The sequence below is a fragment of the Bison bison genome, unplaced genomic scaffold (genome assembly GCF_000754665.1).
Source record: "Bison bison bison isolate TAMUID 2011002044 unplaced genomic scaffold, Bison_UMD1.0 scf7180017864304, whole genome shotgun sequence".
Lineage (NCBI taxonomy): Eukaryota > Metazoa > Chordata > Mammalia > Artiodactyla > Bovidae > Bison > Bison bison.
Genome location: NW_011494876.1, coordinates 3,194,058 through 3,221,818, shown reverse-complemented (window position 1 = coordinate 3,221,818; position 27,761 = coordinate 3,194,058). Strand labels below are relative to the sequence as shown.

Here is a 27,761-nt window from a genome sequence, read left to right as displayed (position 1 = left end):
TCCTAGTTTTTGAGGAATCTCCATACCGTCTTCCATAGTAGCTGTATCAATTTACATTCCCCCCAACAGTGCAAGAGCGTTCCCTTTTCTCCACACCCTCTCCAGCATTTATTGTTTGTAGACTTTTTGATTAGAGCCATTCTGACTGGTGTGAGGTGATATCTCATTGTAGTTTTGATTTGCATTTCTCTAATAATGAGCGATGTTGAGCTTCTTTTCATGTGTTTGTTAGCCATCTGTATGTCTTCTTTGGAGAAATGTCTATTTAGGTCTTTTTCCCACTTTTTGATTGGGTTGTTTGTTTTTCTGGTATTGAATTGTATGAGCTGCTTGTATATTTTGGAAACGAATCCTTTGTCAATTGTTTCATTTGCTATTATTTTCTCCCCTTCTGAGGGTGACAGTTTGCTTATAGTTTCCTTTGCCGTGCAAAAGCTTTTAAGTTTAATCAGGTCCCATTTGTTTACTTTTGTTTTTATTTCCATACTCTAGGAGATGGGTCATAGAGGATCTTGTTTGATTTATGTCACTGAGTGTTCTGCCTATGTTTTCCTCTAAGAGTTTTATAGTTTCTGGTCTTACATTTATGTCTTTAATCCATTTTGAGTTTATCTTTGTGTATGGTGTTAGGAAGTGTTCTAATTTCATTCTTTTGCATGTAGCTGTCCAGTTTACCCAGCATCATTTATTGAAGAGGCTGTCTTTGCCCCACTGATTTTCTTGCCTCCTTTGTCAAAAATAAGGTACCCATAGGTGCATGGGTTTATTTGTGGGTTTTCTATCTTGTTCTATTGGTCTATATTTCTGTTTCTGTGCCAGTACCATACTGTCTTGATGACTGTAGCTTTGTAGTCTAATCTGAAGTCAGGAAGGTGGATTCCTCCAGTTCCATTCTTCTTTCTCAAGATGCTTTGGCTTTTCAGGGTCTTTTGTGTTTCCATGTGAATTGTGAAATTTTTTGTTCTAGTTCTGTGAAAAATGCCAATGGTAATTTGATAGGGATCACATTGAATCTGTAGATTGCGTTTGGTAGTATAGTCATTTTCACAATATTGATTCTTCCTACCCAGGAACATGGAATATCTCTCCATCTGTTTATGTCATCTTTGATTTCTTTTGTCAGTGTCTTATTATTTTCTGTGTCCAATTCTTTTGTCTCCTAAGGTAGGTTTATTCCTAGATATTTAATTCTTTTTGTTGCAATGGTGAATGGGATTGATTCCTTAATTGCTCTTTCTGATTTTTCATTGTTAGTATATAGAAATGAAAGTGATTTCTGTGTATTGCTTTTGTATCCTGCAACTTTGCTAAATTCAATGATTAGCTCTAGTAATTTTCTGATACTGTCTTTAGGATTTTCTATGTACAGCATTATGTCATCTGCAAACAGTGAGAGCTTTACTTCTTCTTTTCTGATGTGGATTCCTTTTATTTCTTTTTCTTCTCTGATTGCTGTAGCTAGGAATTCTAGAACTATGTTGAATAATAGTGGTGAAAGTGGACATCCTTGGTCTTGTTCCTGATCTTGGGGGAATGCCTTCAGTTTCTCACCATTGAAAATAATGTTTGCTGTAGGCTTATCATATATGGCCTCTACTATGTTGAGGTAGGTTCCTTCTATGCCCATTTTTTTGAAGAGTTTAATCACAAATGGGTGCTGAATTTTGTCAAAGGCTTTTTCTGCATCTATTGAGATTATCGTATGGTTTTATCTTTTAATTTGTTAATATGGTATATCACATTGATTGATTTGCATATATCAAAGAATCCTTGCATTCCTAGAATAAACCCAACTTGATCATGGTGTATGAGCTTTTTGATGTGTTGCCGAATTCTGTTTGCTAAAATTTTGTTGAGGATTTTTGCATCTATGTTCATCAGTGATATTGGCCTGTAGTTTTCTTTTTTTGTGTTGTCTTTGTATGGTTTTGGTATCAGGGTGATGGTGGTCTCATAGAATGAGTTTGAAAGTGTTCCGTCCTCTGCAATTATTTTAAAGAGTTTTAGAAGGATAGGCATTAGCTCTTCTCTAAATGTTTGATAGAATTCTCCTGTGAAGCCATCTGGTCCTGGGCTTTTGTTTTTTGGGAGATTTTTGATCACAGCTTCAATTTCAATGCTTATAATTGGGTTGTTTATAATTTCTATTTCTTCCTGGTTCAGTTGGGAAGATTGAACTTTTCTCAGAATCTGTCTATTTCTTCCAGGTTATCTATTTTATTGCCATATAGTTGTTCGTAATAGTCTCTTATGATACTAGACTTTTAATTCAAGATAAATGGTCTGCTTTTTAAATGAGTTGGTATCAGGAAAAGGGGAATCAATTTAGAAAAGGATATTAAGTAAATGAAAGCATAAGTGGTCTACAGATGTGACTCTTGAGAGTGATGCCAGTGACTTGTGTTTGGAAAATACTGGTCTAGAAACAGATCAGGAAACAAAGAAAGAAGCACCAAGCCTAGAAGTAAGAGGAATATTATCTTAAATTCACATCAGCATACTGAATGGTAAACTTTGCCTGCCCACAACTGTAGTCTCTCTTGCAGTGTTGAGGTACTGTTCATCTGGCATTTACTGAATATCAGCTATGAGCTCAGTGTGGAGGGGAGTAAATGTGATGAAAAATCCAATCCCGTCTTCAAAAGTGAACCTCGGAGATAGAGACATGGACACCATGATTGTAGAAATCAAAATGTGATCAGTGCTATAATAAAGGTCCAAAGAAGCCATGGAAAAGTAGCATTTGTTTCTCTGAAGGTAATCAGGAAACCCTTCTCTGAAAACAAGAAATTTGAACAGGGCCTTGAAGAATGGGTAAGATTTCAATCAGCAGAAATGGGGGCCAAGGCACTTCCATGGTGGTCCAGTGGTTAAGACTCTGCAGTTCCAATGCAGGGGGTGTGGGTTCAATCTTTGGTTGGAGAACTAAGATCCCACATGCCGCACAGTGTGGCCAAAAGATTTTTTAAAAAAGAAATGGGAGCCAAGGCATTCCGGACAAAGGGACTGCTGAAATAAAGCCAGGCAGAAGAGCAGCAAATAATATGGGGACATGAGCTCACAGGGCACCGTGAAAAATATATCTGTGGACTTCAGAGGAAAACTGCTGTTAGCACTTCCAGTCTACCTGCTTTTATCTCTTTTTGTAAAGCTGATGCCACATACATTGTCTGAAAAGTATTTCAGGTGATTGTGTCCATGTCTTCACAGAAAGGAGCTTCATGGCTCCCCTGGTGGCAGTAGTAACTCTGATCCAGGGAGATCCCATATGCCTCAGAGCAACTGAGCCTGTGGTGCACCCCAACTATTGAACCTGTGTTCTCGAGCCCAGGAACCACAACTACTGAATCCTCTGGCAGCAGCTTCTAAAGCCCACACACCCTAGAGCCCGTGCTCCACAATAAGAGAAGCCACTGCAATGAGAAGCCTGCACATCGCAACTACAGATTAGCCCCTGCTCACCACAACTAGAGAAATGCCCACGCAGCAACGAAGACTCAGTACAACCAAAAATAAATAATAAAATTTTTTTTCAAAAGAAGAAAGGAGCTTCAAGAAGCCATGTGTGCTTCCAAATAACCAACCTCAAATCCCCTCTTTCCTGAAAAGAAAATACCTAGGAAACCCCATCCTTTGTTTCCGTTGTAAGCATGCAAGTAGTGATCAATCATGGCTTTGGATTTGCACTAAAAGGATGCCTGTCTTTGACTAGAAACTCCAGAAAATGGGGGCATCACTTGTCAGAACCCTGAGAAGCTCTGTGGATCAGGAGCTGCTCTCCATCAGCACCAGGAATACAAATAAATCTACCCATGAAACTATCAAGAGTCCACATCAAGCACAAAGGCTCTTAATGAAGTCCTTCATCTCAAAGGAGAAAAGAATCCTTGAAAAGAGATTTCCCCTGGTAGCCAAATGCTTAAGCCTCCACCTCCCTCTCCCTAGAAACCCCCTGTTGGGTAATTAATGTCTTTTGCATGGCTTTATCCTGCTACTTTGCAATACCACACCCCCCCATGTGTCAAGCTCATGACCTTAGTGATCATTTTTTAAAAGTTAATATGATCTAATCTGCCACTTTACCTTCCCATTGTGCTTCAGAGCTAACATCCTACTTAATTTTATCAAAGGTCTTTGTCTCGAGTTACAGCTTGGAACAGAAGATTCTAGGAAGGACGTTATGATGTTAAATAATGCATAAAGAAATGAGCCACTCTTCCCAGTGGTTCAGAAGCTCATGCTGATTCCTAGCTCTTGCCACATGCTAATATCTCATTTTGAGAAAACTTCCACTTTGAAGAATAACCACAGGAGAGAAAGCTCTCTCTCTCTCTCTCTCTTTTCTTTGTCTCTCTACCTCTGTCTCTCTCTCAATTAAAAAGCAATCCATGAAGTGAATCTCTCTCTTGATCTCTTTGTCATTAACATCTCATTTTAAACCAGAATGCCCTTCACAGAATGTTAATGGCTGTTACACCATGTTAATTCGGAGTCAAATAAACTTTAGGGAAAACTGAGTTAAACCAAGTTGAGTAGGTATATTTACTGAGGTCATGGGATGAAGCTTTTAATAGGTGCTCTCCACCACTAATGTTCAAGAGGGCTGTGTAATTTGCATCATTTCTCAAAATGAGCGTTTCCATGGAACTCTTTTTTGATAGAGTATCTGGAGAGACACACATTCATCCTCTAACTGTTAAAGTAGCAGAAGAAAAAGAAAGCCTGTATTGAAAACAGATGCTCAGATGTCCCTCTGAAATTCCAGCTTCCTGGGCAGATACCATTGTTGCCTGAAAAACTGCTGGGTAGGCCAAGTAGGCATTGTGTTGAACTGGGCAGAGAGGTGGAAATATGGGAATACACCCTGAATTTCCCAATCTAGCTTCCCTCCAATCTTCTCATCCATGTAATAGGTTAATACCTTCCTCACAGAACTGCTAATAGAATCGTCAAAATGACTAATCTGGAATAATGTAAATAAAAACACTCAGCTAAGCAGCCGATGTGAAGCATACATTCAGTGAATGTATGGTATGCTGGTATGTCAAGGTTCTCTAGGGTCAGCTTCTCAAGTATTACCATCTATGCAGTCTCACAGGCGCTTGTTAAATGCAGATTCTGATTTTGGTATGGGATGGGTGCTAAGATTCTCTGAATTTATTCTCCTAATTTGAGAACTGTATTTTGAGAAGTAAGCATCTCAGAGATGTAAAAGGAACCAGAGTCTCAACTTTTAAAGAGTTATAATAAATTACTATATAATAAATAAAGCTACCTAAATGGCAAGCAGAGTTCTGGTACAAATGATTCACTTTGGAAGACACTGTTATTCTCACTCCCTTCAGAATGATGGGTGACTTTTCCCCTTGAACTGACTATGAATGATGAGTAGACTTTGAGCAGACTTGGGGGTCACAGGTTCTGGCTGTGCCAGGAAGGTAGCACCCTCCCAGAGGTGAAAGAGCATATGGGGAACTTAGGAGATGCTCAGGGAGTGGTGAGGAGGAGGCAGGTATAAAGTGGACCATAAGTTTCTTAGTCACAAGTATCAATAATATACAATCTAGATGAGTTCTGAGCAAATGTATGAGTTTCTCAGGGCTGCTATAACAAAGTACCACAATCTGCATGGCTTAAAACAACAGAAATGTATCATCTCACAGTACTGGAGTCTAGAAGTCTAAGATCAGACTGTCCATAGGCAAATTTTTTGTAAAGTGTCTACAGGGCCATGCTCCCTCTGAAATTTGCAGGGGAATCCTTCCTGGCCTCTTCCTGACTCCTGGCAGTTTGCTGGCCATCCTTGGCATTCCCTGGCTTATGGCTGCATAACTCAGTCTCTGCCTTAGTCATCATGTGGCATTCTCCTGTGTCTCTGTCTTCATATGGCCATCCTCTTATAAGGGCACCAATCATATTAGATCAGAGGCTCACCATACTGCAGCATGGCCTCATTTTAATTAATTACATCTGCAGTGACCCTTTTTCCAAATAAGGTTACAGTCTAAGGTACTGGGGGTTAAGAATTAAGCATACCTTTTGTAGAGGATTCAGTTCAACTCATAATAACAAATACATTTGTACTCATTGGGCCCCAGCAATCTCCTGTGTCCTGTCAGATGAAATTCAGAAGTGACTCTTTTCCACTGAGCACTGGGAACAAAGGAATGTCCATAGAGCTGAAGACCTCTGCCTTTTCTGTCTTCACCCCTTCCCAAGTAGGAAAAGATCTTCAGGACATCCTAGGGGTCATTGAACTAAGCTGAAAATTCAGGTCCCTGAGGCTGGGAAAAATCAGGGCAGCATTAGAATTCCCACTGAAGCCTTATGTCTCTTTTCTGCCAACTTCTGCAGGAATGTTATGTCATTCCCAAGGAGCTTCTGCTAGTGCATCCCCCAGAAGCACCCTCCCTAATGTGTTCACACAGCAGGGTCCAATAAAATAATGATGTTACAGAGTCTTTCTCCCTGGACTCTGTGAGAAGCAATGGCCAACCGTTTTTTGTTTTGTTTTGTTTTGTTTGTTTTTTCCCCCTTTGCTCTTGTCCAGTGGAAGCCTAGTGAGAACACTGACCACAATGTGAAGTTTATAGGTAGGTGCAAGTGGGTACAGGGCTACTTATTTTACCAAATTGAATTGTTGTCTTGAAAAAATGAGATCTTTAAAGAAAAGAAGTGACTTTATCTCTTTTAATTATATACTTTCTGACTTCGTAGATGAATTCATCGTCACCAAGGTATACAACATTTTGTAGTCCAAATAACACTGCTTCCTAATGTCTTTGAGGTTAGCAGTGTGAAAGGGGCATTTCACGTAAACCCCCTGCCAGTATGGCCATGCGCAGTAATAAGTTTTTCAAGCCTGTTCTGTCAGGTCGATTGTCCATCCCAGGTTTTTACAGAGCATCCATTCTCTGTTAAAATGAAGAACGTTGGCTGCATTATGTGGACAGAAGAAAGCAATAAAAGGACATGAAAGGAATATCTGTTTTCAAGGCAGCTGAGAACAAGTTGCAGGCTTGGTGTAGCCGCTGTCCCCATTTGAAGAAAATAAGCCCAAGTGGCTGTGTGGAGGTGGTAGTTCATTTTAAGCCATATTTCAAGACTGCTTAGAGACACACTGGCCCCAATCCAGACCATGGTCAGTCGTCTCTTGGTCCCACCAATTAAAATGAGGCAGACACTAGGCCCCGGACATATTAGGCACAGACCAGCAAGGTTTGACATCCTTGTATTCTCAGTCCCTGTCCTAAGCAATTTAGTACATTTCCCAAGAAGGCATAAACCTTGGAAACAGTAATATGCCATGCTAAGAGAAAATAAACGATCCTCTGTGGGCTAGGCTTAATTTTGCAAACTCCATTTCCTGGAGATAATTGGCCACTGGACACTTGCAGGAGGATTAGTTGGCTGAAAGTTTCATCTCCTCCCCTGAAATCCTCCCCAATCCTTCCAGCCTGAATTAATCTTCTCTCCGTTGTGCTCGTGTAGCCCTTGATCTCTACCTCAATTGTGACTCTTATCACAGCCTCTGTGGGCATTAGCGCTATTTCTGTGTGTCTTATCTCTCCTACTAGACTCTAGGCTCTCTAAGGAACAAGACTCCATCCTAGTAATTCTTGTATTTATAATATCTAGAACAGGGCAGGTATGTCCTCATTAAATATTTATTGAAAAACTGAAGGATGGATGGGAAGAGGATTTCCTGGTTTTCTCCATCATTATCAAATGTCACTTTCTCCTATCACATGTGGTTTCAGTCAAATCCTTTGGAGGAAAGGTCTGGAACACTTGAAAGATTCTGAAACTTTAAAGGAATAGGAGATCGAGAATGGACTTGTGGACACAGTGGGGAAGGCACAGAGTGGGACAGATGGAGGAAGTAGCATCAATATATATACGCTATCATGTGTAAAATGGATAGCTGTTGAGAAGTCTCTGTATAACACAGGGAGCCCAGTCTGGCACTCTGTGATGTCCTAGAGGAGTGGAGTCGGGGCAGGGGAGGAAGGCTCACGAAGGAGGGGATATATGTATAATTATGGCTGATTCACATTGTTGTACAGCAGAAACCAACACAACACAACAACAAACCAAAATTTTTTTGTAAAAAAAAATTTTAAGTGGGAAAAAAAGGAATAAGAGAATTTCAAGGGAGTTTGTGATGAGTCTTTTTGAAGATTAAATGAGTTAACAGAAACTGGCTATAAGTAGCTCTGCTTCTTTTGGAAGGTCTGGGAGTGCACAGGGGCTGGAGGCAGACTATGTATGCCTAGGAGTTTGGAGGTTGCAAGAATACGATTTGCCTTTGAGCAACAAGTGAAGTAATTTATTGGAAGGTCTTAGGGAAGTTCACATAATGAAAGGAAATACAGAGGAACTGGGCTCCAGAAAATACAGGAAATGGGACAACTCAAGACATATATACAGTTGAAACTAAGAAATGACTTTAATTTATAGTCAAATCTGTGCATTGCTTTGGAAATGATTCAACTCAACCCCTCATCCCATTCTTATATAATACCACTCAAGAGCCTAAATCCAGAAAAATAATCTATTATAGTTGTCTAAATTGGACCACACACACACATCCTTGGCTTAGAAATGTTCCTTTTGAGGAAGAAATGCTGTCTCTCAAAGAGATGTGATTCCTCAAAAGAAACCAAGGTGCTACTAATAAGAGAAAGAAGAATAAATGCTTGTCAACCAAAGCACAGCTAATGCCCGTTAAAGTTTACCTTGGAAAATGTGCAAATCAGAAAACCACTATAAGGGATGAAACTCCCTTAGAGCTAATGGGAAAGATGAAACACTAGAAAACTTCTATTTGTTAAGTAAATTAGACTTGAAATTCCAGTACAAGATGTTTGGACAAGTGCTTTCAAATAGTTTATTCATCATTTGTGTTGCCCACATATTTCAGGAGTTTTTTTTTTTTTTTCTTTTTTTTACCTATTACATTTCTTAGGAAGCCTTCTTTTTTATAGAAAGATGAAAGGGCCAACCTTGAAAGAAGTCATCAAATAATGAATAAATCAGAAATTTGAATTGATGGGAGCATTAAGTTAACAAAGTCTGTCAATGTTTTTCTGTTTTCTCATGTGGGTATGGGACCAAGTTACAGCTAGGAGGAAAGATGAGCCAGCTGATTTTGTTTAGTGAAATGGAACTTTAGGGATTGCATTATTCCATTTCCAATTTCTTTAATTAACATGTGAAAATTACATTTTGTCAACAGATACTCATAGTGTATCACCTACTAATATTCTCATGGTAAAAGTAAATAGAAAAAGCTAACATCTAAGCCTTTGAAGTACTTCTGTATATCAGATACTCTACTCAGACCTTTTACATGCATTTCTCATTTAATGTTTATAAGAACTCAGTGAAAAGAGGTACTCTCAGTGTTAGGAAAATAAGAATCAGAAAAATTATATAACTTGCCTAAGATTACACAACTAAGTGGCAGAAAATAAAGTAATAAAGTAAAATCAGAAAATACTGATGAGGAAAATGAATACACTATATATACGTTAATACATATAATTATAAAAATAACTGCAGAATTTATTTTCTGAATTGTTTAGATGAAATATACTTACAATATGCTGCTGCTGCTGCTGCTAAGTCACTTCAGTCGTGTCCAACTCTGTGCAACCCCATGGACGGCAGCCCATCAGGCTCCTCTGTCCCTGGGATTCTCCAGGCAAGAACACTGGAGTGGGTTGCCATTTCCTCCAATGCATGAAAGCGAAAAGTGAAAATGAAGTTGCTCAGTCGTGCCCGGCTCTTAGCGACCCCATGGACTGCAGCCTACCAGGCTCCCCCGTCAATGGGATTTTCCAGGCAAGAGTACTGGAGTGGGGTGCCGTTGCCTTCTCTGTACAATATGCTACTTATGTGAAATATCTAGAATATGCACATTTCTAGAAATAAAGTATATTAGTAGTTTCCAGGGGAAAAAGAATGGGAGGATGGAATGTGACAGCTCATAGGTAGGAGACTTCTTTGGGGGGTGAAGATGTTCTGAAATCAGACAGTGGTATAGGTTGCTCTGTGAATATACTAAAGGCTATATAAATATTAAAAGCCAGGATGAATTTTGTGGTATTATATTATGGTTAATTATGTTTCAGTCAAGCTGATGCTTAAACATAAAAACCACGATCAGTCATTATCTCCCTGAGATGGTAAGTTTGTAGAGTGATTTGTAGTTCTCCAAACTTATTATTTTCATGCATTTCTATAACTTTACTCTTTGTCTACAAAATTCTTCCCACTTTCCCACCCAACCCCTTTCCTGCCTTGTAAATTTCTTATTCCTCTTTCATGAACTGACTTAGATTTCATCTCTACTAGGAAATCTCCCTGAATCCCTAGTTCAACCATGAGCTGCATTTATCTGAAGGTTCACATTTTCTTTCCAGTAAAGATCATATTCCATGGTAATTATTTGTTTATGCATCTGTGTCCCCACTAGTGTATAAGCTCCTTAGGTATTTGTGTTTTGAGGCATGTTTGGCCGGTAATGGGTACTTAGAAATGTTTACTGAATAAATAAATGCATGAATGTTTAAAGATAGAAAATTTAATGTTTCCAGGTTGAAGGATTCTGTGATATCAAGGTATTTTCTGATATCAGAAAGTGTCTTGGATTTAAACCTGAAATGCTTGGTATGATGAATTGAGATTACCTACGGAAATTCATGCTACAATGAATATTTGTTTGCCTCCTAAATGTGAGATGCTAGCTCAGTCCTCACATGTCCCAGGATAAGCTGAGCTCCCTAAGAGAAACAAATAAGTCTCCCTATCTCATGGAATTTGTGTGTGCATGCTCAGTGGCTCAGTCATGTCTAACTCTTTTGCAGCCCTGTGGACTGTAGCCTGCCAGACTCCTCTGTCCATGAGATTTTCCAGGCAAGAATACTGGAATGGGTTGCCATTTCCTTCTCCAGAAGATCTTCCCGACCCAGGGATCAAACCCACATCTCTTGTATTGCAGACAGATTCTTTGCCGCTGAGCCACCTGGGAAGCACACCACATGGAAAATTCTTGTACAATTAACAAACTATGTTGCAGGACTCTAAAATACTTCATTGGAGTAATTAGCCTTGGTTGTCAGTAATCCAAGATATTTAAAGCTTTGAATCCTGGGTCTCTTGTGGTGGGAAATAGACCCTTTGGTGAATAAATTTTATCCAGATTACTGTGCTTCCAGAACAATGTCTCAGTGCTCTGCTACTGAAACATACTGTGGTTTGAAACATTTGAACAAAGTTATCTCATCAACAAATGTATTAGGAGTGTGCATACAGACTAGCGAACAATACAGTCCAGATGGCCAAAGGTGATCCCAAGAAACCAAATGGCAAGATGTCTGCTCATGCCTTCTTTGTGCAGATGTGCAGAGAGGAACATAAGAAGAAAAACCTGGAGGCCCCTGTCAATTTTGCTGAATTTTCCAAGAAATGCTCTGAGAGGTGAAAGACCATGTCTGGAAAAGAGAAGTCTAAATTCAATGAAAGGCAGATAAAGTGCACTATGATCAGGAAACGAAGGATTATGGACCAGCTAAGGGAGGCAAGGACCCTAATGCCCCCAAGAGACCACCGTATGGATTTTTCCTATTCTGCTCTGAATTCCGCCCAAAGATCAAGTCTACAAACCCTGGCATCTCTATTGGAGATGTGGCAAAGAAGCTGGGCGAGATGTGGAATACCTTAAATGACAGTGAGAAGCAACAAGGCAGCAAAGCTGAAGGAGAAGTATGAGAAGGCTAAAGGGAAGTTTGATGGCACCGAGGGTCCTGCCAAAGTTGCCCGGAAACACATGGAAGAGGAAGATGAAGAAAATGAGGAGGAAGTGGAGGAGGAGGAGGAATAAAAAAAATTGTTAATCTTTCGCCTTGTGAATACCTTCGAGTAGGGAGCGCCATGATTGACACACCTCTCACCCAAGATGTGTCTGTTCCCATCATTAGGTTTAATACCCAGTTGGCTCACGATCATATCGTAGTCTCTCAAAGTGTTCTAGCAATTGTCATTGGTTTACATGAAGTGGCCATGTGTGTCCAAAGCCCCTGGAAACTGTATCAAAGTTGTACATATTTCCAAACATTTTTAAAACGAAAAGGCTCTCATGTTCTCCTCACTCTGTGCACTTTGCTGTGGTGTGACAAGGCATTTAAAAATGTTTCTGGGTTTGTTTGTTTTTTTTAATTTGTAAGGTGGTGTGTTAATTCTATGGTCATTGGCTAGAAATCCCGAGTTTTCAACTGTACATATCTATAGTTTGTAAAAAGAACAAAGCAACCGAGACACACTCTTGATTCTCCTTGCTTGGTACGGAGGCTGTCGGGGTGAAGCCTTCCAGAGGGGCCGTAGCTCAGGGCATACACCGTGGGGCTGGACCCGTGGACACTGCAGTGGGCATGCATTTAGCTTCAGGTTGTCTTGTTTTTGTATATAATGATATAGCATCCTGCAGTCAGCTGGCATGAGAAGTGTTTTGGATCCTTTTTAGTTGAAGTGTGGTAGTTTTAAACTGTTTTTCTTTGAACAAACCATAGAACTCTTCATTGTCAGCAAAGCCAAGAGCCACTGCACCAATAAAGTTCAAGAACCTTCTGTACTAAACATGATCTGCAATGTTCTTTTTTTTTTTTTGTATGTTTAGAATGTTGAAATGTTTCTGAAGTTAAATAAACAGTATTACATTTAAAAAAAAGTATACATACAATGAATTTTGATCAATAAGATTTTTGAACTCAAATCTTATATAAGCAGCTGGCAGCATCTGAGAGATAAGAGATCACCATCAGTGAAGAAAATAGACCCTCAAAACATTGCCTTCATGGAGTTTATATTATAGAAGTGGAAGAAATGTAAGGGGAAATAATTTCAAGCAGAGAGAATAATTAGGATAAAGGTGATGTCTGATAAGTCGAAGGAGAACAGGATAACTGGCGCATAATGCATATGAGAAAGCAGTGTGATCATTAATATTATTCCCCCAGACAGACTTACTGGTCACGATTATTTGTCCCCTTCCCCAAACTAGTTTTTGCAATGTCAGTCACCATGGTCACATGAGACAGAGTATATTTCCCTGCCCATTGATGTTTAACTTGTTAGGTGACTTGCTTTGGCCAATGGAATGTGAGCAGAATGGTGTGACATTGTCCAGATGAATCCTTCACAGACATGGCATATTCCTGTCTGCCTTCCTGTGCCTCTGCCATCAGCAAGAAAAGGCCTGCAGGTAGACACGCCCCCACTTCATCCTGACTGCCAGAATTAACATGGCAATGGCACCCCACTCCAGTACTCTTGCCTGGAAAATCCCATAGACGGAGGAGCCTGTTAGGCTGCAATCCATGGGGTCGCTAAGAGTCGGACACGACTGAGCGACTTCACTTTCACTTTTCACTTTCATGCATTGGAGAAGGAAATGGCAACCCGCTCCAGTGTTCTTGCCTGGAGAATCCCAGGGATGGGGGAGCCTGGTGGGCTGCCGTCTATGGGGTCGCGTAGAGTCGGACACGACTGAAGTGACTTAGCATAGCATAGCATATGAAGCAGAGCTACTCCAGCCAGAAACACAAGGGCAGCAGTAGGTGGTGGTTGTTATAAGCCTCTGAATTTGGACCTGATTTATTATGTAGACTTTACAGTGGCAATGGTTACCTCATGCAGTCTTCAAGACCAACTTTACACATTATTAGTATACCTTTGTTTCTATTTTTTCACTTTTAAAAAAACATCATTTATTGTGAAAAGGGGGCAACAGAGGATGAGATGGTTGGATGGCATAATCATCTCAATGGACATGAGTTTGAACAAACTCCAGGAAATAGAGAACAGAGAAGCCTGGCGTGCTGCAGTCCATGGGGTCACAAAGAGTCGGATATGACTGAACGACTGAACAAGAACAATTTATTGTTCATATAATCTACAGTTGCCTAAACATTTCTGAAAATAGCAGTAAGTCATAAATAGAACAAACATGAGCAGAGCTATTTTATTGCAAAGAATAAACCTCATCTGACTAGACCCCTAATTTCTTCTAGCCACTTGTTTAGTAGAAGGAAAACAAAGGCCTTTTCTCTTTTCCCCACTTCTGTTTATACCTCTGCACCAGGACATCTGCTTTTTCAGTTTCCGAATTTGACAGATTTCTGTTACTTAAGAAAAAACACACAATTCTAGGTATATTTTGACATCTTTGTATGTTTGTACTAGTCACTCAGTAGATCAGTGATCCCTCACAAAGTAAAATCCACCACACAAGTGTGAAGTTATTTTTATATATAAACCCAGTTTATGGCTCATTTTCACAAGTTGTAGTTCCTAGGCTAAATTTTCCAAAAGGGGGTCAAGCTTTCATACCTATATATCCCAAATTTGAGCCATATCAGGAATACAAAAAGAAAATCAAACCTTTCCCTGCTGGTCCAGTGGTTAACTCTCTCAGCTCCCAAAGCAGGGGGCCCAGGTTCGATCCCTGGTCAGGGAACTAGATCCCACATGCTGCAACTAAGACCTGGTGCAGCCAAATAAATGAATAAATATTAAAAAAAAAAAACAAAAACCTATCAGCTCTGGTGAGAAAACCACAGGACTTCTTTCTCTTGAATCTAAATACTAAAAATTGTCTCACAATATATCAGTTATTCAGCAAGGAATTCTGTGGTGTAGGTTCACAAAACATGTCTAGCCATAGAGATGTAAGAGGTTTGGGATAGGCAAAATGAGTGAAGGTAGTCAAAAGGTACAAACTTCCAGTTATAAGCAAGTGCTGGGGATATAATGTACAGCTTGGTGACTGTAGTTAACAGCGCTGTACAGTATTCTGTATTTGCTAAAAAGCTTTCATCATAAAAAAATAGTGACCGTATGTGGTCATGGATGTTGACTGAACCTATTATGATAACAATTTTGCAATATATACAAAAATCAAATCAGTATATTATATACCCTAAAACAAGGTTATATGTCAATCACATCTCAATTAAAAGAAAAAGAATTTGATCTCTGCTTTAAGTAAATATACCCTGAGAAATGAGAGCTTCCCAGGAACCCAACTGCCAATGCAGGAGACACAAGAGAGGCGGATTCAATCCCTGGATTGGGAAGATCCCCTGGAGGAGGAAATGGCAACCCACGCCAGTATACTTGCCTGGAGAATCCCATGGACAGAGGAGCCTGGTGGGCTAAAGTCCACGGGGTCACAAACAGTCGGACACAACTGAAGTAACTTAGCACACACACACTGAGAAATGACTTTAACAGTTTAAACTGCTGGGAGCTGTCTTACTTTGGGCTCCCCCCAAGTCAGGCCTTTTGACAGACTTGGGCACAGGGAGCTCCTGTGTGAGGTGATCCCAAGAGGCACAAGCGAACGAGTGAAGCAAGGGTGAAGAAAGTAAGGAGGACAAGCTAAAAAAATTTGCCTGCTATATTTAAAATGGATACGCAACAAGGACCTACTGTATAGCAACAGAGAACCCTGATCAATGTTATATGGCGGCCTAGATGGGAGGGGAGTTTAAGGGAGATACATATGTACCCAAAAGGCTGAGTCCTTTTGCTGTCCACCTGAAACTATCACAACACTGTTAATCAGCAATACTCCAATACAAAATAAGGTTTAAAAAAAATTTTTTTTTAATTGCATTTGTGTGCAGGTTACTACTATGGGCAACTCACACCCAATCCTGCTGGGATCCTCTGAGAAACTGTGTGGAACACACCCAAGAATCCTAAGACTAGGCACCAGGGAGGCTGGGACTTCTATCCCCCAGTTATTAAAAGCTGCATACAAGAGAATTAACCTCGTACCTTCTACTTCCAACTACCCTTACTTGCAGCAGAAAAGGCTTCCTCAGGCTAAGGGAAGCCCTCAGTCAGAGAAGAAAGCATAACGTAGGAGGTTTATCAGCATCTACATCAGCTGCCTGAACTCAGTCAGATAGGCCAAGGAGACATGGTGCAGGACACCATCTTTGTCTGCTACAGGGCACACAGCTATTTGTTCCATCAGCTAGAATGATATTCAGTATTTCCTGAGCACTTACTGTATATTAGGCACAGTGCTAATGACCTGTGTATCATATCATTTAATCCTTGCATCAGCCTCTGAGAGGTAGATACTATGATTCACACCCTCTATAGACAAAACAATTAAGAAATTTGCCAAGATGACAAAGCAAGTAAATGGTGGAGGTTTAAACATGGGTAGCCTGATTCTAGGCCTCTTTACTCATGAAAGGCTAAGTGCAGAAATCAGAAGCACGGGTAACTCAAAGATGGGAAAATAGTGAGGCATGTAATCCTCAGAAAAGGCTTCATGGTGGAAATAAACTTGAGGAGTACTTTAAGTAGTAGTTTAAAGTGGGAAAGTGCAGAAAAAGAAATGAGCTTGTATATAATAAGAATAGGGAAAGATGAATGTAGAAGGGGCTATAACGTGATGAGCATGAGTTCAGCAAAATATCCTCGCTGGAGAGTACACAGAGTTGATCCTTATTATGGAGTGAGGCACATGTAATATTACATGTAATTCTTTGTTCATTCAACAAATATGTATTCAGCATCTGCTTAATACTGGACATTGGAAGTACAGAGATTTTTTTTTTTTTTAAATCCAGACATGCTCTGCGAAGGAAGATCCCCATGCAGTAGATATTTGTTATTTCTGTTTTTCAGTACTGGACTCTATCTTTCAGTGAATAACCCATTCATGAAGGTCACATGAAGTTCTACTCCATCTCCTTTTACCCCATACACACACACACACACACACACACAGGGCACATGACTGTAGCCTGGCCAGTTAGAGCACCCAGCCTCTTGGCTTCCATGATTGTATTAGAGATAGATTGTGTTGTGCTGTGCTCAGTTGCTCAGTCATATATGACTCTTTGCAACCCCATGGACTGCAACCCACAAGCCCATCAGGCTTCTCTGTCTGTGGAATTTTCCAAGCAAGAATACTGGAGCGGGTTTCCATTTCATATTTAAGGGAATCTTCCCAACCCAGCATCAAACCCACCTCTGTTGTGTCTCCTGCATTGGCAGGCGGATTCTTTACCACTGTCCCACATGGAAAGCCCTTTAGAGATGGACACATGACTTAATTTAGATTTTTCATCTGGAGCACAGAGGGATGTTTGCTTTTGGTGATCAGGGTTAATGAGTTAATGAGGTGTGGGTATGAAGCTGCCATTTTGCCCACAACTAGGAAAAAGAGTAAAGTCAAGCAGAGGCAAGATTTGAGGAATGATCAGTCTGTGCCCTGCCAGTTTGTGTGTATGTGTGTATGCTCTTGGACTCAGTGATAATAAGATAAATCTCATCTCAAACTTCTCAAAAGAAGCCCTGCTAATCCCATAGAAGAAGGGAGTTTGGTTGGTAAGCTTTTCTTAACATGTCTTCTTATTCAGTTCAGTTCAGTTGCTCAGTCATGTTTCCTTCTTTGTGACCCCATGGACTGCAGCATGCCAGGCCTCCCTGTCCATCACCAAATCTCAGAGTTTACCCAAACTCATGTCCATAGAGTTGGTGATGCCATCCAACCATCTTATCCTCTGTCATCCCCTTCTCTTCCTGCCTTAAATCTTTCCTAGCATGGGGGTCTTTTCCAGTGAGTTACTTCTTTGCATCAGGTGGCCAAAGTATTGGAATTTCAGCTTCAGCGTCGGTCCTTCTAATGAATATTCAGTACTGATTTTCTTTAGGATGGACTGGTTGGATCTCATTGCAGTCCAAGGGACTCTCAAGAGTCTTCTCCAACACCACAGTTCAAAAGCATCAATTATTCGGTGCTCAGCTTTCTTTATAGTCCAACTCTCACATCCATACATGACTGCTGGAAAAACCATAGCATAGTTTTCTTATTAAGTTCAACCAATTGAAGATGTCAAATTATAGTACACTGGCCCACTCATCACAGACAATTAGACCCACTGAATATTTATATATGTGGGATTCTGAAATAATTGTCTAGATTTTAGATGAAAATCTAAACTTTAGGTTAAGCTTTCCTTGATTGAAGGAGCCAAATTGAGTACTGAATCCTAATTATAATCCTCCTTTTATTAAAAATCTTTATTTTCTCACTCACTTTGGTTCATGTTCATTGGCTTGATATCCAGACTATTAGGGTTGTCATAGGTTGGCCATGTGTAGAATTTCTTTCACAAGATTTAAGAAATTAGAGAAACTAAACAGAGAAATGCAAAACTAAAAGTACTTTCAGAAAAGAATGTTCTTGAATCATGGGACATAACCTGATTTAAAACAACTACTTTCTCAAGAGGACGCTTGGAATTAAAATAAAAATCTAGAGAAGTACTGCATGGTAGTGCAGGAGAGAGGTTCAATAGAAGAGAGAGGAAGTGGATTTTATCAAACTTTGAAATGCCAGTGGGTATTTCTGCAGTTGATGCCTATTCAGGATAAAGGATTAAATGGTTTTATTTATTAAAAGATTTTTATATGAGATGCTTCAGTCATTTGTAAAGAAGCTAAATTAAAGTCAATTGAATCAATATTTTTGAGCACCTGCTATGTGCCAAGGAATGCTAGGAACACAATCCCTAAATCTAGGGGACTAGAATCCTTTTCTCTTTCTCCACATGTTTTCTTCTGTATTGGCCTCATTGTTTTCAAGTAGGATCCAACATGCCTGTCTTAGGTCTTTAAGTCCAAAGGAGGAAATATGACAATTGATCAGGTCTACATCTGACATTTTTCTGGGCTCCAAAATCACTGCAGATGGTGATTGCAGCCATGAAATTAACACACACTTACTCCTTGGAAGGAAAGTTATGACCAACCTAGACAGCATATTAAAAAGCAGAGACATTACTTTGCCAACAAAGGTCCGTCTAGTCAAGGCTACGGTTTTTCCAGTGGTCATGTATGGATGTGAGAGTTGGACTGTGAAGAAAGCTGAGCGCCGAAGAATTGATGCTTTTGAACTGCGGTGTTGGAGAAGACTCTTTAGAGTCCCTTGGACTGCAAGGAGATCCAGCCAATCCATTCTAAAGGAGATCAGTCCTGAGTGTTCATTGGAAGGTCCGATGTTTTGAAGCTGAAACTCCAATACTTTGGCCACCTGATGTGAAGAGCTGACTCATTGGAAAAGACCCTGATGCTGGATAAGATTGAAGGTGGGAGGAGAAGGGGACGACAGAGGATTAGATGGTTGGATGGTATCACCAACTCAGTGGACATGAGTTTGGGTAAACTCCAAGAGTTGGTGATGGACAGGGAGGCCTGGCGTGCTGTGGTTCATGGGGTCACAAAGAGTCAGACATGACTGAGCGACTGAACTGAACTGAAGCAAAACATCAGATGTCTACTCCATGGGGACACTAAAATAAATAACTCTTGATCTCATGTTGCAAATGTCCCCATTCTTGAGGCCTCAGTCTGTGACTCACTTTCAGGGAAGAGATAAAGGATGGACAGGGAGTGAGTGCATTGGATAATCATCAGAGCGGAACATCTAAGTCTAACCTCTCTTTTCCTACCTGTAGCCTAAGAGGCCATTTGAGGTAGGATGAAAATGAAATGTCAAAGACCAGGGAGGATTCGTAATCTGAGATAAAGGCATATGCCCTCTAGGTGAGGCATGGACAGTCAGTGGGACAGAGGATATCTAGGTAGTATCATCTGCAGTTCTCATGCAAGAGCCCTTTATTGAGTATTTGCCAAGGACAGGAAGCTGATAGATACTCTACACACTCATTGGCTGATGACAATACAAATGATTGCTTAGTGTGATGACATGCATATGATAGGTACTCAATATCAGGCCATGCGTGTCCATATAACTTGAATAGCAGAAATGGACATAAGAAAAATGAAGATTTGGGGGAAAGTAAAAAATCATCATTTAGAGTAGCCATTCTCAAGCATTAAGTCCCAGACCCCTCTACATTCTTATAAATGAGGACTACAAAGAGCTTTTCATTTGTGTGGAATATGTCTGTGGATATTTAGAAGATTACCAAATTAGAAATCAAAGCTAAGAAATGTATAAAATATAAAAATATGCATTTTATTAGCCATCAGAACAACAGCCACAACCTATAGCAGTTTTCCTTCTGGAAAACTCTATCGTATACTTGCAAGAGAATGAGATTGAAAGTGACAAATAACATATTAGTATTATTGTGAAATTAGTTTTGATCTCATGAACCCCCTGGAAGGGTTTCATATATCCTCAGGGGTCTTTGAGTCACAGTGTGAGAAGTTCTGCTCTAGAGTTTTCATAAACATTAAGTATTTCCAGGGAGCTAAATAGAAATATTGAATATGAAATTACTTGCAAGAATTATTTGCAGCATATATTCACATGGTTTAGACCTTGGTTTCTAATTATCAGGGGAAGAAGCAGGATTTCACTTCTGTTCGCTTCCGTTTAAACATTCTGTGAATCAAGGGAAAAAAAACACACACATAGAAGGGTTTTGAGTTTGGTTTTGTTTGAAATCTTTCCAATGACCACTGTTTTTTTCCTTTTGAAGACGTTTGGGACCCTTCAACGAATAGTTTAGTATCAGTGGCCTCATTAAAATATTCAAAGTTTTTCTGGTAGAATCTTTGCTAGATGTTGTATACAATGGTCTTTCATAGGCGATTGGTTCAAATTGAGGTGATGTATTTGGGAACAGATGTCCTGGAGGATGGCTTGGATAAGCAGGAAGGGATTAAGCAGGACATAGTCAAGGATTCCCTGAGACCCCAAACATGTATGTGGACTAGAATGGGTGAGGAGAGGAAGCTACCTCATGCCTTTTCCTGGGCAGCGTGAAAAACGGTCTCTTTTTCATTGTTAACTTCAGAGGCACAAAGTTGTCCCCAAGAATTCTTTTACAGGGATAGACAGTGTGGGATCACCCTGAGTGTCTCTCCATTCATTCCCACTAGAACTAAATATGCAAGAAAGCCATTTTCCTTGCATCTGTGTTTTGCCTGTGATTTGACTTGGTGCTCCGTTATAGGTAGCAAAAATAAACAGGATCCCTGCCTTCATGCTACTTAGAGCCTAGGAGGAGAGACAGGCAAAACACAGGTTCACAAATAAGCAGTGTGACTTCAGACAGGCACTAGAGCAATAAACAAAATAAATTAAGCAGTGAAGTGGGATAATGGGATGGACAGGCCCTTTAGATTAGGTGGTCAAGGGAGGTCTCTCAGTGGTGGTGATACTTGCCTTGAGAATCTGAATGAAGAGAAAGCTGACGGTGGACAGCTTGAAGGCCAGTTAAGAGGCCCCAGTGGGCGGGGGAGTTGTGTTCCAGGAAGAGAAAGTATCAAGTGGGTGTGATGATAGCAAACAAGTGGGCAAGATCCAAATGATGTCAGACCTGTAAGCCGCAATGAGGTGTTTGCATCTGGCCCTGAGTGGGAGGGGAAGCCTTAAAGGAGAGCTTTATGCCATGGAGTGACATGCTCTGATTTATGTAAGAGATTTCTGGTTGCTATGTGGAAAATGAATTCTTAGATGTCATGTTTCAAATGCAACTTGAAAAAAGTATGATTAATCCCCTGTTGCTGGCAAAGCATCAGGAACATGGATGACATTATGTTTGCTGACAATGAAGAGCAGTTTCCATTCTGAGCTGATAAATTTATTGAACAAACTGTGTTTAGTTAACTAAGATGAACAGTGTTTCCTTATGCCTTAGACGTTTTTTTGTTTTTTGTTTTTCCCAAAAAAAGAATTTGTGTATTTGTGGTAATATTAACAACCTGAAGAACTGGAAATTTACAACTTCACGGCCACTTGACAGGGCAATAGCTTTTCAGTGGTTTAAAGGAGATTGCATTTTGTTCTATATGTATGAACGATTCCTGCTTATTTTATTATAATCTGGCAGATATATTGAATTGCCTTCCCAGCAAGGATTCTGTTAGTTTCCCTATCCTGAACATTCAATGAGGTCGTTATTATGTGAAGAATGAAATGACAGCAGGCAGAAGAAGAAAATGACCAAATAACTGCTGATAAGGGTGACTTTTTGACAGAGCAGTATAGTAATAGAACGCATTGTATTTCTAGGTCTTGGAATTCTTCTTTTTGAAAGCATTTGGATTTTTAAAAAATCAACTTTAGTAATTAGACTTCTGCCTTGAATTTTGAGCATTGGAAACTGTTTGCAATTCACCTAGGAGTAGCAACTGCAATTGCCAGTTACATGCAAGCATTACAATAAAGCTTCCCTGGTGGCTCAGACAGTAAAGCATCTGCCTACAATGCGGGAGACCTGGGTTTAGTCCCTGGGTCGGAAAGAAGGAAATGGCAACCCACTCCAGTATTCTTGCCTGGAAAATTCCGTGGACGGAGGAACCGGGTAGGCTACAATCCATGGGGTTGCAAAAGAGTCGGACACGACTGAGCGACTTCACTTTCTTTCTATTACAATAAATGTAATACATTATCTCATAATGTGAGTGTGTCTCATCCAGTCAGTTGAAGATGTGATGAACAAAAACTGAGATTTCTTGTGCAAAAAAAGGGGTGGTTGGGGGAGAAGTTCTGCCTTCAGACTGCATCATAGAAATTCTGCTTTTCCAGGCTTTGGACTTAAGTTCATGACATCACCTCTTACCTAGATCTCCGGGCTGCTGGCTTGCCCTGTGCATTTCAGACTTGCCAGCCCCCACACTCACATGAGCTAATTCCTTAAAATAGATTCCTTAAATTCCTTATAATATGTATCCCATTAGTACTGTTTCCCTGGAGAACCCTAACGAATAAACTCCTTTCCCCAGCAGTTCTGCTTCTAGAAATTTATCCAAAGAACATACAGATATCCAAAGATACATGTTCAAGGCAATGTTTCAGTGTTTAAAGATGGGAAATAAAATTTCCACCACTGGAGGACCATTAATAAAATTATTATGCGATGTACACTAATATAGAACATTCTAAACAATATGATAATTCATATATCCTCTAGGTATATTGGGCTTCCCTGGTGGCTCAGATGGTAAAGAATCTGCCTGCAATGTGGGAGACCTGGGTTCCATCTCTGGGTTTGAAAAATTCAACCCAGGGATCTTTAGGTATATTATTAGACTTAAGAATATGGCTGCTGCTGCTGCTGCTAAGTCGCTTCAGTCGTGTCCAAATCTGTGCGACCCAATGGACAGCAGCCCATCAGGCCACCCCGTCCCTCGGATTCTCCAGGCAAGAACACTGGAGTGGGTTGCCATTTCCTTCTCCAATGCATGAAAGTGAAAAGTGAAAGTGAAGTCGTTCAGTTGTATCTGACTCTTCGCGACCCCATGGACTACAGCCTACCAGGCTCCTCCGCCCATGGGATTTTCCAGGCAAGAGTACTGGAGTGGGGTGCCATTGCCTTCTCCAAGAATATAGCAGATCTTCCTAAAAAAATAAGGTATTTGCTGGTCATCTTATTAGGTAATAAACAGCAGTTTAAAGACCCTGTTTGATTTCCGTCTTTTAAGTTGTTAATACTAATTGAAATTATGAGAAACCTTATATTTTCCTTCTCTAATCATTTCTGTATTGATTGAACTTTTATATATAGCATATTTTGACTGTTAATAAATCAAATCAGTTTGACCTAAACTCTAAACAAAAGGTCAGCTCAGACAGATTTCTGCAGCCCTCTCCCACGTGACCTATATGTGTGCCAAATATAAAAATCTTTTAGTTGAAGCCTTTAAATTGTTTATTTGTGAAACATTTCTGTACTAACTAGATAAAATGGACAACGAGAGGCAGTTGCCTGGACATTCAAGTGTAAAGAAAAAACAAACAAAACTCTGAGACTTGTTTGTTTCGTAATTCACTCGAGTATAGCACCATAGTTCAGGGAAGGCAAACAAGAAGGGGAAAAAAAAATTTCCCTGAAATATACAGATAACGACCTCATTATCTATTTTAATTTGACAATGTAGAGGCAGTCTGAGTTCCCTATGACTCAAACTCTATTTGAAGAAACTAAAATTAATAAGTCATAGCTTATGAGAATGGCAGTGCCTCTTTGCAAGTCATTATATGGTTTCAGAGGGTTTTTCTTCTTTCAGTGCTACTCCAGGCCATGCCCTGGCTTCCACAGATCCATTTCTTTTTAATCACCTTGGAGTCTACCTTTTTACTTTGAAATGTTTATCTATACAAATGCAAACTTGTAGAGAGGGGATGAAATTTGAAAAGATCCTACTAGCATAGTACACTTTCAGTAAATTTGATAAATATCTTTCTAGCCCATGGAACTGACATGCATATACTAGGGAGGAGAGCCAGTCATTTTCCAACCTTATCGTCATATGAACAAGCACAGCAAATTGCATAGAAAAGAGTATTCTTTGCAATAACCTTAATTGCATTTTCCATGTCTAGCTCAGTTCTCTCTGCCCAATATTCTCCTTAAGAAAAAAAGTATCTTCCCTAATGGTAAGATAAAGAACAGAAAAAAGTAATAGAAAGTGCCTCCCATGGAAACCAATAAGCTTTAGTTCATTTAATGCAGAATCACATCAAGGAGATAAGCCCTTGTGTTTAAGAGCCAGAATATATACAGTGTTTTTTCTTTCCCTTAGTTTTGTTTTCTTCTTTTAGGAAAATATTTTTAGTGAATGCCTGATGTGCTTTGGTTGCAAGTCTTGGAGATGGAGCTGATTTTGATTCAAACTTAGGGCAAAAACATCTGCAAAAGTGATTCTGGCTGCCTAAGCAATGCCTTTTACCTGAAAATAAGGAAGCTGGAAATCAGCTTATGTGTAGCAGACAGGAGTATAGGTACCACCTCTGAGTCCACTGACCTTCCTGGTAAAAGAAAGCATCATTAAAATCCCTGAGGTGCTCCTCAAAGGATATTTGTAACCTGGATTGTTTTCATTTTGCCTAGTAATGACCCCTTTTGTCCACAGATCAGGTAAACAGATCCTCTTCAGCTTCTGATCAGTGAGTCCTATGTCTCAGACAGAGTCTCTCCAGTTCCTTTGCAGGATAAGGACTTCAAACTTGTGTCCAGCTTTAGCAACCAGAGAGCAGATGTTGGAGCCTTCTTTCAGCTCTCAACTGCAATTGGCATGTTTCCCAAGACTATTCTCAGTCCTCACACTGTCCCCATTTTCTGCCTTTTCCACCCTAAATAGATCCTATACCTAAGGCTCCATGAAGTCAGACACTCCTCAGATTTTGACCACAGCATAAAAGTACGCTTTAAGAGGTGCTGGTGGCATAAAGGAAATCCTTGCTATAATCAATGTCTTGAGAAACAGTTTGAAACCACCCATGAGCCCAGGAAATGTGGAACAAAATATCACAGATCCCAGACACTCCAACATTCAACCCATGACCACTCTCCTGCTAAGAAACAACCAACAAGGTGGAGATTAATAGAGAGAGGGACAGTGAAAAGTGAAAATCACTCATTTGTATCCAACTCTTTCCAACCCTGTGGACTGTAACCAGCCAGGCTCCTCTGTCCATGGAATTCTCCAGGTAAGAATACTGGAGTGGGTAGCCATTTCCTCCTTCAGGGGATCTTCCCGACACAGGGATCCAGCCCAGGTCTCCTGCATTGCAGGCAAATTCTCTACCATCTGAGCCATGACTGACTGCAAGAAGTTTCTCAGAAAGGGCAGCCTTGCAGTGGGAAGTCAGTAAATAGGTGAGTGATAAAAACAATGAATAGTATTAAATACTATATTTTTTTCATGTGGGAGGTTAAGAGTAAAAGCTTTGGGGTCATATACACTCTGTTTTGGGCTTCCCTGGTGGTGCCAGTGGTAAAGAAGCCACCTGCCAATACAGAAGATTTAAGAGACGCAGGTTTGATCCCTGGGTCGGGAAGATTCCCTGCAGGATGGCAGTATGGATCCCAATATTCTTGCTGGAGAACCCCATGGACAGAGAAGCCTGGTGGGCTGAAGTCCATGGGGTTGCAGAGAGTTGAACTCTACTGAAGCAATGCAGCACACACACAGACTTTGTTTGAAGGCCTTTGCTTCAATAAGTTGAATTACCGCTGTGCTCCTCACTTTCCTCTCCACTAAAAAGAAGGGCAATAGTACCCACTTTATCTAGTTTAAAGGTATGAGATAATACATGAAAGTCTTTGGCTTGGTGCCTAGCCTAGTATGCACTCAAAAAAGTTGTCAGTTGGTGATCAGCACCCAGCAGTAGCAGAGGTGGGCTCACCATCACTGTCCTAAGTAGCATCACCAAATGCCATGCTTCAAGTTCAGTAAGAAAACCAGGGGAAATGGCAGTCAGAGGGGACTTGTCCCTTTCAACCTTCTGTATAATCTTCACTCCCATTCCTCACAACTCATTGCCATCCCGTCTTAGCTTCTCTAATGACTGGTGCATGGGGCTCAATAAATCCCTCGTGAATGAATAAAGGACTTGAGCATAGCGGACTTTTGCCTCTTCTCTTTGCCATCTGGGTGATCTTCGGTGATTCTTTCAAGTTGTCTGACCTCCAGCTTTCTCATCTGTAAACAAAGAAGGTTGCTGGGAAGAGAAAATGAGATGTGTTTAAAAGTATATGTAAACTCACAGGATCTTGTAGTCATTTATGTTGCAAATCATACAGGCTGAGCAAGTAGAGGTGTCTGCAAATGCATATGCAGATGCACTCATTATACACACACATACACACATATGACTAGCAAAGGAAAGGACAATCTAAAAACCAGACAAATGCCAGTATTTCCTGGAAGGAAGAGAGAAAGGAGTAGAGCAAGAGGATTTGAGTCTTTATCAACTGGTGCAAAGATTGAAACAGGAGCTACAGAAAATTATCTTGTGAGGAGAAGCGTGCTCAGCACCACAATTTGCCAGTTGCCCTCTGATGTCCACTTGGCCACATTAATCCTGGCTGTCAGAAATTCTGTGGCAGCAACTTTCTCCCCAATACCTTAATGCCTCCTGCATTTACTCCTGGGTGGGGTCACCACCCTTGGGATGTGTCATTACTGTCTTGCACTGAACCACCCCGAGGTATAATGTTAGGAGCTTAAGTCCTATTTTGTCCCGCACCCGGTGAAACATACTGTTCACCATTTCAAAAGTCTTATGACCAGATGCCCTTACTGGCACAGTGCTATCTGAAGATGAATCTGTGCTGTCCTTTACTCTCCTCCTGTGAAGAACCACAGATGCTATGATGAGCACACTTTCAGTACCTGAGGCAGTCAAGTTCATTGCCCTCTGCTTACTTATAAAGCAAATGTTAGGATAACCCAGGACAAAATTTGGAAACTTGGATGCTTTTAATGACTTTCTATTGGTTGGCCTAAAGGGATTCAACTCCATCATTGCTGGGTACCTTGAACGATGCCTAACTCAAGTGCTTTGAGGTGGAAGCAGAACGAATGTTGGTTTAGAATCTTATTTAGTGAAAACAATCCGTCTACCATTAGATTAGATGGCATGGGAAAGCTGGCTCAGCCATTTTTATACAAATATTTGACTGGAAGTCTAAGGATGCTGTAATTTTTGAAGCAGAGAGGTAGGAAAGTGTCATACTTACTAGTATAGCTCCTCCTAATCTGCTTGCATCCAAGACTCACCTCTGCCCTTCACTACCTATTTGACCTCCAGTAAGCTCACTGGCAGTGGCCACAGGACTAGAAAAGGTCAGTTTTCATTCCAATCCCAAAGAAAGGCAATGCCAAAGAATGCTCAAACTACCGCACAATTGCACTCATCTCACATGCTAGTAAAGTCATGCTCAAAATTCTCCAAGCCAGGCTTCAGC

The 27,761-nt window shown here is 40.4% G+C and overlaps 1 protein-coding gene and 1 pseudogene across 2 annotated transcripts in view; both read left to right on the top strand.

Moving 5' to 3' along the window:
* The window catches only part of SYNPR (synaptoporin), a 309,053-nt gene that overhangs the window by 216,520 nt on the left and 64,772 nt on the right, over positions 1–27,761 (top strand). The gene's annotated exons all lie outside the window — the stretch shown is intronic.
* LOC104997065 lies at positions 11,342–11,887 on the top strand (annotated as a pseudogene).